The 18,528-nt window shown below is 37.8% G+C and overlaps 1 pseudogene; it reads right to left on the bottom strand.

Annotated features, from left to right (window-relative positions):
- Positions 1–9,218: 9,218 nt before the first annotated feature.
- On the bottom strand, positions 9,219–10,246 carry LOC123821807 (annotated as a pseudogene).
- Between the last annotated feature and the right edge of the window lie 8,282 nt (positions 10,247–18,528).

Raw genomic sequence — 18,528 nt, 5'->3', positions numbered from 1 at the left:
CTGCATCTGATACATTGGATATCTCCTTGTCATCAGTTCTTTTTCTGGATTTTTGATCTGTGCTTTCATTTGGTCCATATTACTTTGTCTCAGTGTACCTGTTACGTCGTAAGAGGCAGCAGAGTCTTAGGTATCGGCCAGGGCAGGGTGACCCACTTAGCTGGGTTATGTCATTGTATGTGGTGGTAGAAGGGTCAGAGAGGGAACAATGCTGCTAGCTTGGTTCTCAGTAGCTTTCAGTTACTTCCTTTCCTCCGCAATCCACAAGCAAATTGTGCCTTCCTGGTGCTGATCCTCATGGGTGGTTTTGTGTATATTCTAGAACTCCATGATCCCTCCAGTGAACTCTCCTGTGAGACTGGCAGTTTCTCCCACCACTGCAACCCCCACAGTTTTTATAGCCAGAGGTTTTGAAGCTTTTTTCCCATTGCCAGAACCCAGGGTGTCATGATCTGTCTTGCTCCCCAGTTTGTCCTCCTTGTTTATCTGCATGAGAATGTGGGACTACCTGGTCTGCCAGCTGCTACCTCACTTACCTGATCTGCTAGCTACCACCTTGTGTGCATCCTCTGTGCCCTGGCTGCCCATCTCTGCCCCTCCCACTATTCTGGATGAATGTTTCTTCTTTAACTCCTTAGTTATTGGACCTCCATACAGTTCAATTTCCTGGCAGTGCTGGTTGTTTTTGTTTTTAAATTGGTTGTTATCCTTCTTTTGGTTGTTTGAGGAAGCAAAGCATATCTACCTATGCATCAATTTTGGCCAGAAGACTTGAGAATCTGAAATAAATTATTTTTAAGTTAAAAACAGAAACATGCATAACCATTTGTATATCTCTTTTTAAGTTTTGGCTTTCACTACTTTGAGTTTTTATTTTTAAAAATATTTTATTTATTTATTTTTAGAGAGAGGAAAAGGGAAGGAGAAAGAGAGGGAGAGGAATATCAGTGTGGGTTGCTTCTCTCATCGTGCCCTCAACTTGGGAGCTGGTCCTGTACCCAGGCATGTGCCCTGAGTGGGAATTGAACTGGCTACCTTTCAGTTAATAGGCTGGCTCTAAATCCACAGAGCCACACCAGCCAGGGTTGAGTTTTTAAAGTATTAAAATACCCTGTAACTTAAAGACTGCTTTTATGGTAACTCATGAGTTTTTTAATTTCCTTTTTAAAAAATATTGGATGTACTAAACTACATTTTTGCCTTAGCATTATTTATTTAATCATTCTCTCCATACATTCTGGCCATTCAAAAACTTTTAATACATATCATTATGTACATTATTTTAGAATATGAAATCTAGCAGTGTTTTTTAATTCATTAAGAACATTATAGGGGATTGCCTGTAGACCAAACCTACTTCAGCTCAGTGCCAGCAGCTTACCTCTGGGAATTTCTACAGCTCGCACCCTCTCTAGCTCCAGGTCCTTTTGTGGCTTGCCCCTGGGACAACCCAAAGCTGAAGCCCACTCCAGGTACAGCCCTGGTAAGCCTTGGCTTCCCCCATCTCTGGACTCCCTGTGGCTTACGCACATTCCAGCTGGCCTGCCAAAGATACCTGGCAAACACAATCCACAAAGGGGCAGCTACTATACAAGGTCACTCCTTTAAGACTGGGGGAGGATGCTGTTTTGCCTAATTCATAGAAACAAACAAAGAGAGACTGTCAAAGTGAGCAGACAGTAATATATGTTACAAACAAAATATCAGAACAAAACCTCAGAAAAAGAACTAAATGAAACAGAGACAAAAAATCTATAAGACAAAGAGTTCAAAACACTGGTTATAAGGATCCTCAATGATCTCAGTGAGTACTTCAAAAAAGAGATAGGAAACATAGAAAAGAACCAGTCAGAAATGAAGAATATATCAGATGGAATCAACATCAGATTAGATAAACCAGATGATTCAATCAGTGATTTGGAAGACAAGGTAGCAGAAGACACCCAATTAAAACAAACAAAAAAAGTAATAAAAAAAGGAGGATAGTTTAAGAGATCTCTGGAACAACACCAAGAGTAACAACATTGAATCATCGAGTTTCCAGAAGGATGAGAGAGAGAAAGAGATAGAAAACCTACTTAAAGAAATAATGGCTGAAAACTTCCCCAACCTGGTAAAGAAAATAGTTGTCCAGGTCCAGGAAGCACAGAGAGTTCCAAACCATATGAACCCTAAGAGGCCCACACCAAGACACATCATAATTAAATTGCCAAAGTCAAATCAACAAAGATTTTTTTTTAAATTCAAGGTTGGAAACGAATAAACTAAACAGAAAAGAATATTAAGAAAAATAATATTTTGCCCTGGCTGGTGTGGCTCAATGGATTGAGTGCTGGCCTATCAACCAAAGGGTCACCTGTTCAATTCCCAGTCAGGGCATATGCCTGGGTTTTGGGCCAGGTTCCCAGTTGGGGGTGCATGAGAAGCAACCATGCATTGTTTCTTCCTCTCTCTTCCCTTCCCTTCTGTCTAAAAATAAATAAATAAAATCTTTAAAAAATAGTATTTTAATATGTAGGTTCCATATAAGTTTGTTAAGAATACTCTAATTGACTGGTTGTTCCATGTAAGTAACTCAGTTAACCTATAAGTGAGAAGGAGAATGAGGAAGTGTGAAGTAATCGTCTGGTCTCTGGGTTCACACATGTATCTCCATTTCATGAGTCCACAGGCTTGGGGCTGGGCTCAGCTGAGAGGCCGAGATGATGGATCTCTCTTTCCAGGAGGTCTTTCATCTCCAAGGAAGTCAACTGAGCTTCTTCATGGAATCATGGCAGCAGTCTAAGAATCTGATGAGTGACAAGGCCAGGTCTAAGAGCAGGAGCACATGGATATGGTAGGCATACTGGGATGCTTTGGAATTCAAATGCTCCATTAAGTGTTGCTAATCTTCTTTTTTTTTTTTTTACCAAGTATTCAAATATCTAGATACAAAGATGCAGATTCTTTTAATGATTGTTATTATTCTGACTTGGCGGATACAGATACTTGTAGCAGTTCAGTAACCTAGGCTATTTAGTGATCCAAGTCCCCAATATACAAACGCTTATCAAACATCTGTCTGTATCATGTTGGCTGATGTCTTATTGGCCAAGGCTGACATATGACCAAATCCAGAGTCAGTCTGAAAGGCGAGCCACAAGGGTATGCATACCAGGAGAAATGAGTCATGTGGCATTAATGTGACAGTCTGCCATAAAATCATTGAAGATTGTAATATATAATTATCTTAAATAATTATTAAAATGGGAGCATGTTTGGTCAATTGAAGATCTCAAACTCAATGTATAGATCTTTTTTACATATTTAGTATTTGCATTAAATATACTATTTCCATTTATTATCAATATTACTTTGTAGTTCATTGAATTCATAGATTTTTTTTTAAATAATCCTTATGCCCAAGTGGCATATTTTTTTAAAGATTTTATTTATTTATTTTTAGAGAGGGAAGGGAGGGAAATAGAGAGAGAGAGAGAGAGAAACATTAATGTGCGGTTGCTGGGGGTCATGGCCTGAAACCCAGGCATGTACCCTGACTGGGAATTGAACCTGCGACACTGGTTCGCAGCCCGCGCTCAATCCACTGAGCCACGCCAGCCAGGGCTGAATTCATAGATTTTTAAGAGTATTATTGCTTCTTTTTCTTAAGTTACTCTGCTCCTGGATTTCATTAAATGTTAGCAATTGATTTAACAATATAACCATAATAATTATGCAGTGAATCAAATATTTTAGTACTTAAATTTTTTCTCTTTAGTAAAGAGAGTTAGGCATGTTACGGGATCAAAAGGAGGTTAAAACATTAAAACTATATTTATGGATGAAGTCCTAATTTTAAAATAGTATATCCCAAAACAAAAAACAAAACTCCAACTGCATGTACCACACAAAATACATGAATAAACTAAACTGAGCTCAAGAGCTATCAGCTTGCAAACTGTGGCTCAAAATAAAAGTACATGGTAAAATTAATATGATAATATAACAAGTCAGTTTTTTGCTCTATGCTAAGTGGTCCAGACAGGCTTCAAGAGAGTTACAATATTAATATTTTCCACCATCTATCATTTTCAAAATGAAATCCTCAATCTAATTTGGAAAAAAAAATCAGCCATACAGAAAACTGTTACAGAATTATGTACATATATATTAATGATAAGCATAAAATCAGTTTTAGTTTTGCAGTTAAAATGCTAGTTAAGAAAATGTGCATGCAAATCTTTTAGTCAGAAGGATTTTCATCTATGCCAATTGATAAGAGCTGGCTAAATCAGGCCTGTTTTATGTTTACTGGTAATCACTTTGTGTAGGCAGAAATGGGATGTGTAGGGCTCACTGTGTAGTCTGCAGACCAATAATGTCAGAATTACCTAGGAACTTTTTAAAAATACAAAATCTTAGGCCCCATGACAGACATACTGAATTGGAATCTGTAATATAACAAGATCCCCAGGGGCTTCTGTGTACATTAAAGCTTGAGAAACTCTGACCTAGGATATGTTTACTGGTTAAAAGGTGTCTTTTTCAAGGCACTCGAAGGACATCATCAGTGAGCTCTTGATGGTAGATGTGAAGGATGAGCACCTGAAGCAGGGCACTGACTCTGTCCTTTGTGAGAACAGAGATTGCCTGAATTGGCTATAGACCCCCATAGAAACCTTTGCTATGGACTCCATGCAAATATATTATGTTACAGCTCCTCAAGCAGCTGAGAACTATTTTCATATAAATGTCATTTTTCTGAGAGGACACAAAATCTCCCAGGTATACTTGCTGTCAGCACATTCTGCTGAAACTCACTCCTAAAACTTTCACCAGCACTTCATTTTTTTGACTCAACCTAGTAGTTTCCAGGAAAGCCTCCCTGCTTACCTCACTGCAGGGAGCACATGGCATCAGCTTGTCCTGTTGTTGGTCATGTTAATTTGATCATTTGGTTAGAATACTATCTGCCAAATTTCCATTGAGAAACGTCCTTTTCCCTTTGTAATTAATGTGACCTGCAGAGTGATGTTTCAGATTTTGTATCTTGTTAACTTTAGCTAATAATTTTAGTTTCCATTGATAATTCTAGCCAGAATCAATTACTATGGTGAGAGAAAAATTATGGCTTTCTTACTCTTATCATTCCTTCTACATTTATTGGTGAGCATTTTCATCAAAAGATACAAAGATGTCACTCATTTACATTACTTTTATGGAAACAGTGAAAATTTTGTTTTGCCACCTCTGATGTAAGCTACTTTCATTTATATCTTCTCATTACATGATCATTTAAAGTCTGTGGTGTAGGAAGCACTAAGATGGAAATACCAAAATAGTGGTTATGGTAGCATTAGTTTCTTCTTTTCTTACTAAAACTTGCAGTTTTACAGGGTATGTGCCATTTCTGCTGCATGAGATCAAGAGAACAGATGCTTTAACATCCATACTCTGGCAGGGCATGTAAAGGGTATATCAGAATTTATACATTTCAAGAAATCATTGACTAGTTTTAGTGTTTTATAGTCATAATGTTTTATTTTTTTGTCTACTTATTTTTTTACTTTGTTTTTATTCAACTTTACTTTTCAGCTCCCACTTCCCTACTCAGGGGAAATATCTGCTCATTTACATCTGTAATGCTACAAAAACTGAAGTAAAATTGTTGCATTTCAATTATAGTGAATACAGATTTTTATCAATATTCATCTCATACTATAATCTACTATTTCTTCACTAATATACTAGTAAAGCTCAGTAAATGACATTATAATAATATGCATTATAAATAACAACCTTCATGGTGTCTTGGCTCATTTATTTTTGCCAAATGATTATCAGGAAAGTGGTAATTGGACAAGAGATAGGATGCCTGATGTGTGTGTGTGCAGGTAGGTGCTGGAGGCTATACTCACCCCTTCCCTGAATCCTGCCATGTTAACTGGCCTGAGAGAGATTATGACATGTTTTCATCTATATTTTCTAGATGAACCTATTATATCTACTTATCCATTCACCCATTTATGCATCCAACCAACCATTCATCCATCCATCTGTCCATCATCCAACATTTGCCATTTATATTGATCATCTACTTGTTTCCAGGCATTGTTCTTAGGACTTCATACACAAAGATGAATAAGACACAATCCCCATTCTTAAATAACTCATTACTGTCTAGGAACAAATCCTCCTTTAAGGCCATCTCTTTTTTCTTTCCCAGTTATTTTTTCCCAAATGTGAGCACTGTTTGCATTTTTCTCAAGGGTGGTGCATATCAAAGCTCCTTTGAGGATTGTTATCTGCATCTGCTGCTTCTGGGAAGCTGACAACTGCTGTGCAACGTCTCTCAGGGTCTCCTTGCGAGCCCACTTATTAGAGGAACTGTCTATTTCCCTCACCTGCTGTGAAATCACTGAATAAGGAACATGACACAGGAGAAGAAGGCAAAGTGCAAAATTTGTTATGAGAGGACAGATAAAACTTCTAAATAAAATATGTATTTTCCTTTCCCAGTATAATTTTAATGCAATATCTAATGGAAGATTAGAGAACATAGCTCATTATCCTTCTTAGGAACTGTAAAAACAATGAAAAGTTCTAAGTTATCTAAATTACATTTGTGGTGGCTAAATTTGTTATAATCCTTTTAAATTATCTTTGTGTTGGAGGAAGTTTTGTCAACATGAAAATAAACTACCTAGCATGCTATAATTTTTCCCCATGGAAAGAAATAGTTAGCAATGGTTATTTTCTTTTTGCACATACACAGTTACTTTTAGAACATTATGTATGGTTACTTAATTTAATTATTAGTGATGAGAGATATATCACAATATCTTTTTAAAAATCTTTTCAATTTCCAATAAAGAATTTATCCTCTTTAAAGTATTGGTAGTGAACAATTTCAGTGACAAAAATGCCATGCTTTAAGTATACTTTAAAATTCATTGTCTCATTTGACCTGCATAACAATTACATGAAGTAGGCAAGGAATGAATTATCTTCATTTATTAGATAAGAAGAACCATAAAGACACTAGTGACTTGTCCATGCCCACATGTGTGATAGCTGGAGATAAAAACAGAATGGAGGCCCCCTGATTCCTGGTCTGGTACGCTTTCCATCATAATATGCTGTGTTCCTAGTTACTCTTAAAATCTATGATCTGCTGCAGACAAAATGACCTAGGAAAATTCTTTCAGTAAAATAAGCAACCTGCCAGCTAGGAGCTAATAAAATGTTCTCGAAATATATTGCTCTCTCTCAATCTTATCCTTATTTATCCTAGACCATTCACTTATTCATACATCATACATACATACATACATAAATGCATACCACAGGAAATTTACCAAGAGTCAAATTATTTCACAGTTTTGTGGATTTTGTGCCAAACATTAATTCATGTCATCCTTTATTTGGAAATCTTTTGTACTATTCTGGATGAAAATATTACTAGTAATAGAAGGAATGTTGCTGAATCTAATATGTTGTTGGCAATTAAACATTGGGAGTTTGCTGATCAGTTAAGTTAGCTCTACCAGATAGACCTTGTTACTTATAGATTTGATTTAGTTTCTCCATAAAATGATCTCAGCTGGGCAGAAGGGAATAACATTTCTCTCACTTTTTGCTTTGACTTTATAACCAGGGAGAATTTTATGGTCATGTAAGTTCTAGTCACTGCCAAACCCTTGCAATGTAATCCAATACACTCTGGCCAACACGACACTTTCCAGTTTACAAGAATTTCCCCTCAAAGAATGCCCATTGGCCCCAGCTATAAAATTGAATGGTGAAAATTATTTTAAAGTAAAAAATAAAAGTTATAGAAGGCAGCTTCATGCTGAAGAAATCACTTGTGATTTGATTTTCAAGTAACAATGGGGTAGTATCTGACATGGTCAGTAGAAACTCAATGAGTGTTTGTTGAATGAACATGAGTTAGTTCATACATATTCATGACATCAATCTTAGCTATTACCTTTTCTAGTAAGCCACTGACATCCCAGTCTAAGTTAGGAGATCCTTCATTGTACTTCTGCACTCCATTGCACTCTTATTCTTCTGTTTTAATTTGTCAGCAATATTGTTGGTGAGGTTCATATCATCATTATTACTATATTTATTGGGTGCCAGAGGCTGAGGAAGTGAGAGTAACCCACTTTCCAAAGTTACATAGTAGGAAAGAGTCACTTATCATCAATCACCATAATTTATTGTACTCATCTTTTTACTTATCTCTCTACTACACTGTCAATTCTTTGAGGATTACCTCTGAGTAACAGCTTTGAATAATAATAATAATAATAGCAGCAATGAACATTTATTTAGTATTCACACCACATTATATGGCTACCCTCATTTGAGTTTCACATGTTTATGCTGCAGATACTATTATAAAGGTACATAGTAGTTATTTCTTTAACAGATAATTCTAGAATTGAAATAATCACAAATGGTTATAACATTTTTCTCATTTATTTATGATTTAAAAAATAATCTTTTTATTTTTTAAAGAATTTATTTTATTTTATTTTTTAGAGAGAGAGGATGGGAAGGACAGAGAGAGGAAGAGAAACATCACAGTTGCCTGTGCACACCCCCAACTGGGGACCTGGCCTGTAACCCAGGTATGTGCCCCGACCAAGAATTGAATCAGACATCTTTTGGTTCACAGGGCAGCTTTTAACCCACTGAGTCACACCAGCTAGGGCTAAAAATAATCTTTATGTTTTAGAGCAGTTTGAATTTAAATAAAAGTTACAAAGAAAATACAGAGTTCCCATACACCCCACGCTCAGTTTCCCTTACTGCTAACATCTCACATCAGTATGATGCCTTTGTCACAATTACTGAACTAATACTGAGTAAGTACTTTATTCATATTCCATTAGTTTTTACCTAATGTTCTTTCTCTGTTTCAGGGTCCCATCCTGGATACTATATTACTTTTGTTTTTTATGTCTTCTTCTTCTCTCTCTCTCTCTTTTTTCCTCACCTACCAGTTTCCTTTTATTCCTCACAAATCCTGAGTCAGGTGTTGTGGTTCCTATTTTGCAGATAAGTGGATGGAATCACAGGTTCAGGTACATAGTTAAGGTCACACAATTGGGAAGAGACTACACTGGGATTTTAACTGAAGTCCAAATTGGCTCCTAAGGCTTAGCTCTTACATGCTGTGCTGGGCTTCCTGGAGACAAGGTACAGCTCTGGTCCCTATAGGGCTCTCAGGCCTTCACCAGAGGCTGGGAGGCCTTCCAGAGGGTAGACATCTGAGTATACACTGTGCCCCCACCTCACTGCTCCTCTCCATAGTTTCAATTCATGTCTCCCACACAGGCCCAGGGTCCTCCTGGGGCTACACACCACTTGGAGTGGTCTTCTGTGGTATTGAAGGTGGGCCCAGCTGGCCCAGGGAAGGCTTCTGGGTTAGCCAAGCAGTAGCTGGGCCCCAGAGCAGCTGGAGGGCAGGGCGCCACTAGAGTGTTGTCAGAACTGGACCTGCAGATTGCTACCAAGGGCTTCTGCTTCTACCAACCAGCCAGAATATAGGTCATCTCCAAACCTTCCAAATTTGGCAAAGCTCTGTAAGATGGCCCCTGCCTTTGATGGGAGTGTTACACTGCTATTCCAGGGTCTGTGGTGAGCATAGTAGCCCTTGACCACTTCCTCCAGGTCAGGTAATTTCTTGATGAAGACCCCTTCTAGTTTGAAGTCAGACACCTGGGAGTAGGTGTAGTTCAGCTGTCTACCAATCTTTGAGAACTGGTCAAGGGAAAAGACATGCAGAGTAGGGCCTGCCCATTATTGGGTCCTGAGGTGGCCATCTGTCTGCAGCACATGTAGGAAACCCAGGGACGCTGTGCAGCAGCAAGAAGCCCCTTTCTTCCTCCAAGAGCACCGCATTCTTCATGTGCCCCTGGTTAGAAGAGTTCTGCAACCTGAAGTCATGAGACGGTTGGTCATTGTAAAGTAGGTGAACTGACTGGTGTTCCTGTATAGCAGCAGCAAGCGGTTCCTGCCTACAGCTCCCTCCAAGCCGTCGAAGGACCCTGTCCCATCATGCCAGACCCCTAAGCCTTCATCATTATTTGGATGAAGCCCCCAGCACTCTGACCCCCAGCACTCCTCCCCTGGAGGCCTGGCAGCTTGTAGACAAACCAGACCACAGGCTGCTCCAGTCAATGAAGCAGGCCAGGGTCCCTGCAGGAATGCATAGCAGTGAAGTCAGGCGCAGCAGGCTCAGTATGGCCATAGGGTGGGACCACTAGATCAGGAGGTGGGCCAGGCTTGGCTCCTGGTGACTTACATTCCCCAAATCCCCCTAGAAACCTGGGGCAGGACCCCACAGGATGGAAATTTCCCCCCTTTCATGTCTTCTTAGGTCTCTTTTGGTGATGACAGTTTCTCAAACCTCCCTAGCTTTTGATGACCTTGATAGTTTTGAGGAGTACTTGTTAGGTATCTTGTAAAATGTCCCTCAGTTGGCATTTACCTGATGTTTTTCACATGATCATACTGAGGTTATGGGTATGAGGAAGAAAGATCACAGTGGTAAAGTGCCATTTTCCTCAAAGCAGAGCAAGGCTACATACTATCAACATTTCTTACCTTTGGTAATGTTGACCTTGATCACCTGGCTGAGGTAGTGTTTGTCAGACTCACCCATGGGAAAGTTACTCTTCTCGCTTCCCTTTCCACAGTGTGCTCTTTGGAAAGAAGTCTGTGTGCAGCCATGACTTAAGGAGTGGGGCGCTACACAATTATTTGGATTTCTTCTGCAAGGGATATTTACTTCTTCTTCCTCACTTATTACTTTATTCAATCATTTATTTATGTAGTATGGACTCATGAACATTTATTTTATACTTTGGGTTACAATATAAAACTGTTTTCTTGCACAATGTGTTTTAGCTTTGGGCATTGGAAGCTATTCCAGTTGTCTCCTTTGTCTCCTTGCCATACCCACACCAATTTGTTTTGTGTGTTTTTCTCTTTACTTTTGGATACTAAAGAATGTTCTGGGATCATCTTATGTACTTTCTGCCCCAGTCCCAGAATCAGTCACTTTTCCAAGGATCCCTGGTTACTTTGGAGAATAGTATGAAAAACCAAGTTCTGGATACTAAGTATGCTCATTGCTGGTATGATGTCAATGACTCTCAGCCCTCTCAGCTGACAGAGCAAGAACATATATGTGCATACACTAATCTGTGTATATGCAAATATCTATAAATATATCTACATGTAACCAGCTCTATCTACATTAAAATAAACATGAGTTTATAATGGTATCTGTTAGCATAAACTTCCACTCCAACAGTGAGAAACCTGGCTCACACCATTTGCTACCCATTTACTTAATTGTTCAATTCCAGTGTATAGCTATAGCAATGTCAGGATTGTTGACCTGTACAGCCGTGGAAAGCAACTTTATCAACTAGTACACATTGCCTATGCATAGTTCCTTTTGCCTTTAGCCTTATAGACTCTACTCATTTCCAAATTTACTTAAGCCAGCAAGTTTTACCCTGGCCCTTTTCAGTGAGGTTGTTCCATACAGTTTATGTCACAATTAGATTCTTTTGACACAGTCTATATTCCATCCTGAGATTTCCAAACCTCCTAAATGATTTTTTGCATTTTTCATTTGTTAAGGCTCACTTTTGCTGCAAAGTTTTATAGGTTGTGAGATATGAATTGTGTTATTTATACACCACTGCAGTGTCATGCAGAACAGCTTTGCTGCCCCACAAAATCTGCTGTACTAGATATAGCCAACCCCCTCCTGACTTCCTCAGCCCTGAAAGCATAGTCCTTTTACTGTCTCTATAGTTTTGCCTCTCCAGAAATGTCAAATGGAACCATACTAGTTTCTTTCACTTAGCAATATACTTTTAGCTATGTCTTTCATGGATTTATAGCTTATTTCTCTTTATTGCTGAATAATATTCAATGGTATGGATTTACCACAATTTCTTTTTATTAATCTACTGAGAGCAATTTGGTTAATTTCAGCTTTTGGTGATTATGAGTAAAGCTGCTACACAGATCCCTGTGCAGCTTTTTTGTGGACATGAGTTTTCAAATTAGTTGGGTTAGTATCCAGGAGCACAATTTCTGGATTGTTCAGTAAGACTATTTTTAGCATTATAAGAGACCGCCAAGCTGTCTTCCAAAGTGGCTGTACCAATTTGCATTCCTGATATTGGTGAATGAGAGTTCCTGTTGCTCTATAACCTCACCAGCATGGTATTGTCAGGGTTTTTTGGTTTTTGGTTGTCTCTCTCTCTCTCTCTCTTTTTTTTTTTAGCCATTCTGACAGACAGTGGTATTTCACTGTTTTTTAAATTTGCAGTTCTCTAATGACAAGTGACATTGAGCAGCTTACATCGTCATTTGCCATTTGTATATTTTCTTTGGTAAGGTGTCTAGGTCTCTTAATTATACCTAAACTGAGTTGCTTTTAAAATTATTATTGAGTTTTAAGAGTTTGTATATTTTTGATACAAGTCTTTTATGAAATAAGTGTTTTGCAAATATGTTCTCCAAGTCTGTTTTTTTTCATTCTTTACATAGTGTTTCACAGAAAAGTTTTTAATTTTAATGATTTACTAGTTTATTTTCTTCCATGGGTTGTGCCTTTGGTGTTGTATCTAAAAACTCATCACCAAAACCAAGGTCACCTACACTTTATCTTGTTTTCAATCAGAGGCTTTATTATTTTGCTCTTTACATTTAGGTTCATGACCCAATTTGAGTTAATTTTGGTGAAAAATGTATGGTCTCTATGTTTTTCTTTTTGTTTTGCATATGGACACACAATTTCTACAGAACCATTTGTTGCAAAGACTACCTATTTTCCACTGAATTGCCTTTGGTCAAAGATCAGTTGACAATATATGTATGGGTTTTTTTCTGGGCTCTATTTTTCCCCATTGTTCTGTGTGTCTATTCTTTACCCAATACCACACTGTCCTGATCACTGTAGTTTTAGAGCAAATCTTGAAATCAATTAGTTCTCCAATATTGTTCTTCTTCAGTATTATGTTAGCTATTCTAGGCCTTTTGAATTCCGTAAAAACTTAAGATTGTTTGTTAATATTCACTAACCAGATTTCTGGGATTTTGATTGGTATTACACTGAATGTATGGATTAGGTTGGGAAGAATTGACATCTTAACAATAGTTAGTCTTCCAGTCAATGAACATGGAATATCATTTCTCTCCAATGATTTATTTCTTTTTTGATGCATTCCACCATGTTTGTGTAGTTTTTATATATAGATCTTGTTTATAATTTAGATTATATAACTAAGTTAAATTTATATCTAAGTATTTAATTTTCCTAGATGACACTGTAAATGGCATTATTTTTAAATTTCAAATTCCAATTGTTCATTACTGGTAAAGCAATTGATTCTTGTATATTACCCTTTTATCCTAGGAACTTCCCGTATTCACTATTAGTTCCATGAGTTTTTTGTTGTTGATGATTCTTTCAGATTTTTCACATAGGTAATCATTAATAAAGACAGTTTTATTTCTTCTTTTCTAATCATACATTAATAAGCCATTTTTGTCTTATCATACTGGCTAGTACTTCCAGCACAATGTGGAATAGGTGTAGTGAGAGAGGATATCCTTCTCTTGTTTACCATTTTAGGGAAAAAGTGTTCAGTTTCTCATCTTTTTGTATGATGTTAGCTGTAGGTTATTTGTAGTGGTTCTTTATCAAGTTGAGGAAATTCCCTCTATTCCTTGTTTGCTAAGAGTTTTTGAAATTTTTGTTCGGTTATAGTTGTCCTCATTTTGCCCCATTACTCTCTTCTGCCCTACACATCCCCACCACCCACCTGCAATCCTACCCTCCCCACCGCCATTGTCTTTGTCCATGGGTCCTTTATACATCTTCCTTGATGACACTTCTCCTTCTTTTCCCTGTTACCTCCCACTCCCCCAACCCCTCTGGTTACTGTCAGTTTGTTCTTTATTTACATGTTATTGGTTCTATTTAGTTTGCTTATTTGTTTTGTTGATTATGGTCTACTTATAAGTAAGATCATATGGTATTTATCTTCTACTGCCTGGCTTATTTGCTAAGAGTTTTTATCATGAATAGATATTGGATTTGTCAAATGCCTTTTCTGTATCAGTTGGTAAGACCAATATGGTTTTTTTCCCTTTAGTTTGTTGATATGATGGATGACACTGACTTTTGAACATTGAGTCAGTTTTGCATAATTGGAATAAATCTCATGTGGCCTTAGTGTCTGATTATTTTTACACACTGTTGGATTCAACATGGTAATATTTTGTTGAAAAACTTTACATCTATATTTATGAGATATTTTAGTCTGTAGTTTTCCTTTGTTGTAATGTGTTTGTCTGCTTTAGGTATTGGGGTAGTTGTGGCCTCATAAAGTGCATTAGAAAGTTTTCCCTCTGATTGTATTTTCTGGAGGAGATTGTAAAGAATTGGTATCATTCCTCCTTAAATGTTTGGTAGAATTTACAATAAAACCATCTGGGACTGGGTGCTTTCTCTTTTGGAAGGTTAGTATATTTTTGCCAATATATCTCCTAAGGCAAGGGAAATAAAGGAAAAAATAAACAAATGGGACTACATCAAATTAAAAAAGCATCTGCACTGCTAAAGAAACTGTCATCAAAATGAAAAGAGAACAGAATGTATGGGAGAACATATAGGTCAATGACACATGGGACAAGGGTTTAATCTCTGAAATGTATAAAGAACTCATATGACTCAACATCAGGAAGACAAACAATCCAATTAAAAAATGGGCAAAGGACCTGAATAGATACTTCTCCAAGGAGGACATATAGAGGGCCCATAGACATATGAAGAGATGTTCAACATCACTAGCCATCAGAGAAATGCAAATTCAAAACACAATGAGATACCACTTCATACCTGTCAGAATGGCTATCATTAATAAATCAACAAACAAATGCTGGCCAGGCTGTGGAGAAAAGGAAAACTTAGTGCACTGTTGGTGGGAATGCAGACTGGTGCAGCCACTGTGGAAAACAGTATGTAATTTCCTCAAAAAATTAAAAATGAATCTGCCTTTTGACCCAGTGATTTCACTGCTATGATTATACCCTCAGCATCCCAAAACACCAATTCAGAAGAACCTATGTACCCCTATGTTCATAGCAGAACTACTTACAATAGCTGAGTGCTGGAAATAGCCTAAGTGTCCATCAGTTGAAGAGTGGATCAAAAAATGGTTATACATTTACACAATAGAATACTACACAGCAAAAAGAAAGGAGGAGCTCCTACCTTTTGTGATGGCATGGATGGAACTGGAGAATATCATGCTAAGTGAAATAAACCAAGAGGTGAAAGGCAAATACCATATGATCTCACTTATAAGAGGAATCTAATGAACAAAATAAACTAATGAGCAAAATAAAACCAGAGGTATGGAAACATGAAACAGACTGACAGCTGCCAAAGGGGAAGGGAGAGGGGATAATGGTGGAAAGAAGGAGAAGGGACTAGTCAAAGAACATGCATGAATGACCTATGGACATGGACAACAGTGTGGGGATTGACTATGGGAGGAGGGGGTGGGCTGGGTGATGGAGGGCAAAGGGGAAAAAATTGGGACAACTGTAACAGAATAACAATAAAAAATTTTAAAAAGAATAAGAGTTGAGATTATGGGGATTTTTATTTCATTGTATTGTCTGTTCCTTTTTCAATACTCATGATTATCAGAAGAATATATTCATTTGATGTAATAAAAATAATTATATACAAGATAACAAATAATAAACACTGTAAAATGGCTTAAGACAAAGATTGTAATTCCAGATTAGTTAAGAACATAAATTATGTCATGGGTTCTACATATTTCCCTTATCCTTGTGGAGTTGGGGAAGAGTGGTAAGGGGAATAAAATAAAACCCTGGAACTAATAGACAGCAGTTAGTATTATTAGTGATTTTCTCCATTTTCTGCAATATTATCCACTTAGCAAATTTTACTTTGTAAGATTTACGGTCTTTCTACAGCTCTTTTATATCAGACTACTTCCTTTCACACCTAACTCAGCAGATTCCTATGTTCCTCTGTCTTTAAAAGCACAGGTTGCTGACAATATTGAAACATAGAAAGGTGAAAACACTAGGAAAAAACGGATAGTTTATGTTGTTAATTCTGTATATGCTATAAAGCATTTTTTCTATTTTACATAAAGTAATTTTTTATTACAATCGTATCATCTCCTTTGGTTTTTATAGATTACTGTGTCTGTCTTATAGTTAATCCACAACAAAGAACTCTGTTCTCAAAAGTTTTGCAGATACTATGGATGCTTATATTTGATTTTGTTCTGTCATGATGTCTTGGTTAGATGGCTGTAACTCCAGGTGAGTGGACATGCAGGATTCCTTCCATTTGCACAAACAGACTAGGTAGGCTTTTGTATTTCTAAACAACATGTGAATTGAATACTGTACTCTTAGTCTCTAGGCTGGGTAATAAGGCTCCAGAGTGTGTAAGTTCTAGGGCTCTAGTTCTTAGGTTATGTTTGGATATGTCATCAATGCTAATAAACATACTACTCTTCCAGGTAGAGTGTGGAGATGTGCGTGCGATTCTTGACACTTTTTTCAACACTTGTCTAGGATTTTCTTATATGTGACTGGCGCCCCCTAGTGAATAGCGGGACTTACATTGACTTCCACTATAAAAGAACTTGTTTAGAAATTTTTCTATTTATTAAACAAGACGCTGAAGTTTTGTGTGTGTGCATGAGGGTGAGGGTGGGATCTGTTTTTCATTAAAAACATTCAGGATTTCACAAAATAGAAGTAGTAATCAATTTACTACATAAAGTTCAAACTAATCTGAACTTGGCTAGATCATCAAAATACATGAACACATCATTGATCTTCACCATCTCTCCAAATGTGGAGACTTGGGTGGACTTTTTATATAGCTACTAGAATCTGATACACATAACTTGGGGCTGAGACTTGAGAAACTATAATTTCAACCCCAAAACCTTTAATCTGGTAAATATATTTGATAAATTATATTTTATTTGGTTAATTTCAAGATTAGAATATATAATGAAAACGGTGGTTGCTTAAATGATAAAATAAATCAGTTACTTTTAACTATGTCGTCTCCCACTTTAAAGCTCTTGCCACTTGTAGCAGTTCTGAAAAAAGTGTGTTATAATTTTAATATCATCATAAATATTAATTATTACTTACAGCACTGAATTAGGTCCTCAATGTGGAACCGAAAATAATTCTTACCCTCTAAGATGGTTTCAATGTAAAATAAAGTCAAATAATATATAACCAGGTCAACTGGAAAGTAAATCAAATAAACATGAAAGAAAATATTCGCATTACTTTAACAGTGTCAAAAAAAAAACCAAAACAACAAAAGCAATCACACACTTGACTCAGTGGCCTTTAAATGGAGCACCCTAAACTAACAATTAGAGAAAAGGTTAAACAAAAAGTAGGTGACATGTTTAACTAACAAGTAGGTGAAAAGATTATTGGACTGTTCTCGAAGATCTTGTTTGATATCAGAAACTATCAAATTATTAATTTCATGTGGTGTATTTTTGCTACTTTTCAAGGGTAGATTACCCTGTTGCCTCCTATCTTATTATCCAAACAGGTGTTTTTTTTTTTAATTACTTTTTCCTTGTTTGCCTAGATTGTCCTTTTAGATTCACCTCATTTTCTTCAGGTCCAAACTGACCTCTCTAATTATAAGGCAGGCCCCTTTTGGTCCTCCCTCTTCTCTGAACTTGTAATGGCGTAATTTAGCACAATTCTATCTCTTTGATTATTCCATGTATATTAAAAGGCTGTACAGAACACGTGCAAGCATTCATTCAAATTACAGTTGACCCTTGAAAACAGGGCGGGGATGGGGGCTAGGGCCGCTGACCCGTAGCAGAACATTCGCATATTAACTCAAGTAGTCCATCCACTTACGCGGATTCTGCATTGTATTTATTAATCTGTTAATGGGTAGACCCCTAAATCCATTCTCCATCATTGTAGCTTCACGAATTTAGAGGGATAACTTGTGCATTTCCCTTGTTCTGGTGGCAAGCAAGTGCTGACAGGGTGAAGGAAAGAGAACACAAGAAAAGTCGAAGTGAATGACAGGTAAGGACAAACGCACCTCGCTAACCTCATCCTTCAGCACAAAACGCCCATTGTTCCCTGTCTTGTTTCCTAAGATGTGTCCCGGGCGGATGCAAGGTCACCGTGGGACGGCGGGTACTCCTCCGCCGGGCCCAAAGCCGGGGAGGTAGGTGGGGAAGAAGCCCTGGGAGCCTCAAGGGGGAAGGTGGCGACCTAGAAAGGGGCCGGGACCCCGAGGCCCGGGTGCAGCGGCGCGCGCGTGCGCCGGCCGGGCTGCCGCCGCCCCCTACCGCAGCATCCCTTCGCTAGTATCCGCGCGCGCGCGCGGGCGGGAGGAGGGGCGCGCAGGCCCCACCGCCCCGTGCGCGCCCACGTGACACC

The sequence above is a fragment of the Phyllostomus hastatus genome, unplaced genomic scaffold, assembly GCF_019186645.2.
Source record: "Phyllostomus hastatus isolate PE091 unplaced genomic scaffold, TTU_PhHast_1.1 phas_contig_40, whole genome shotgun sequence".
Taxonomy (NCBI): Eukaryota; Metazoa; Chordata; class Mammalia; order Chiroptera; family Phyllostomidae; genus Phyllostomus; species Phyllostomus hastatus.
The sequence above is the reverse complement of the archived record's forward strand: the minus strand, read 5'-3'. Positions and strand labels throughout refer to the sequence as shown.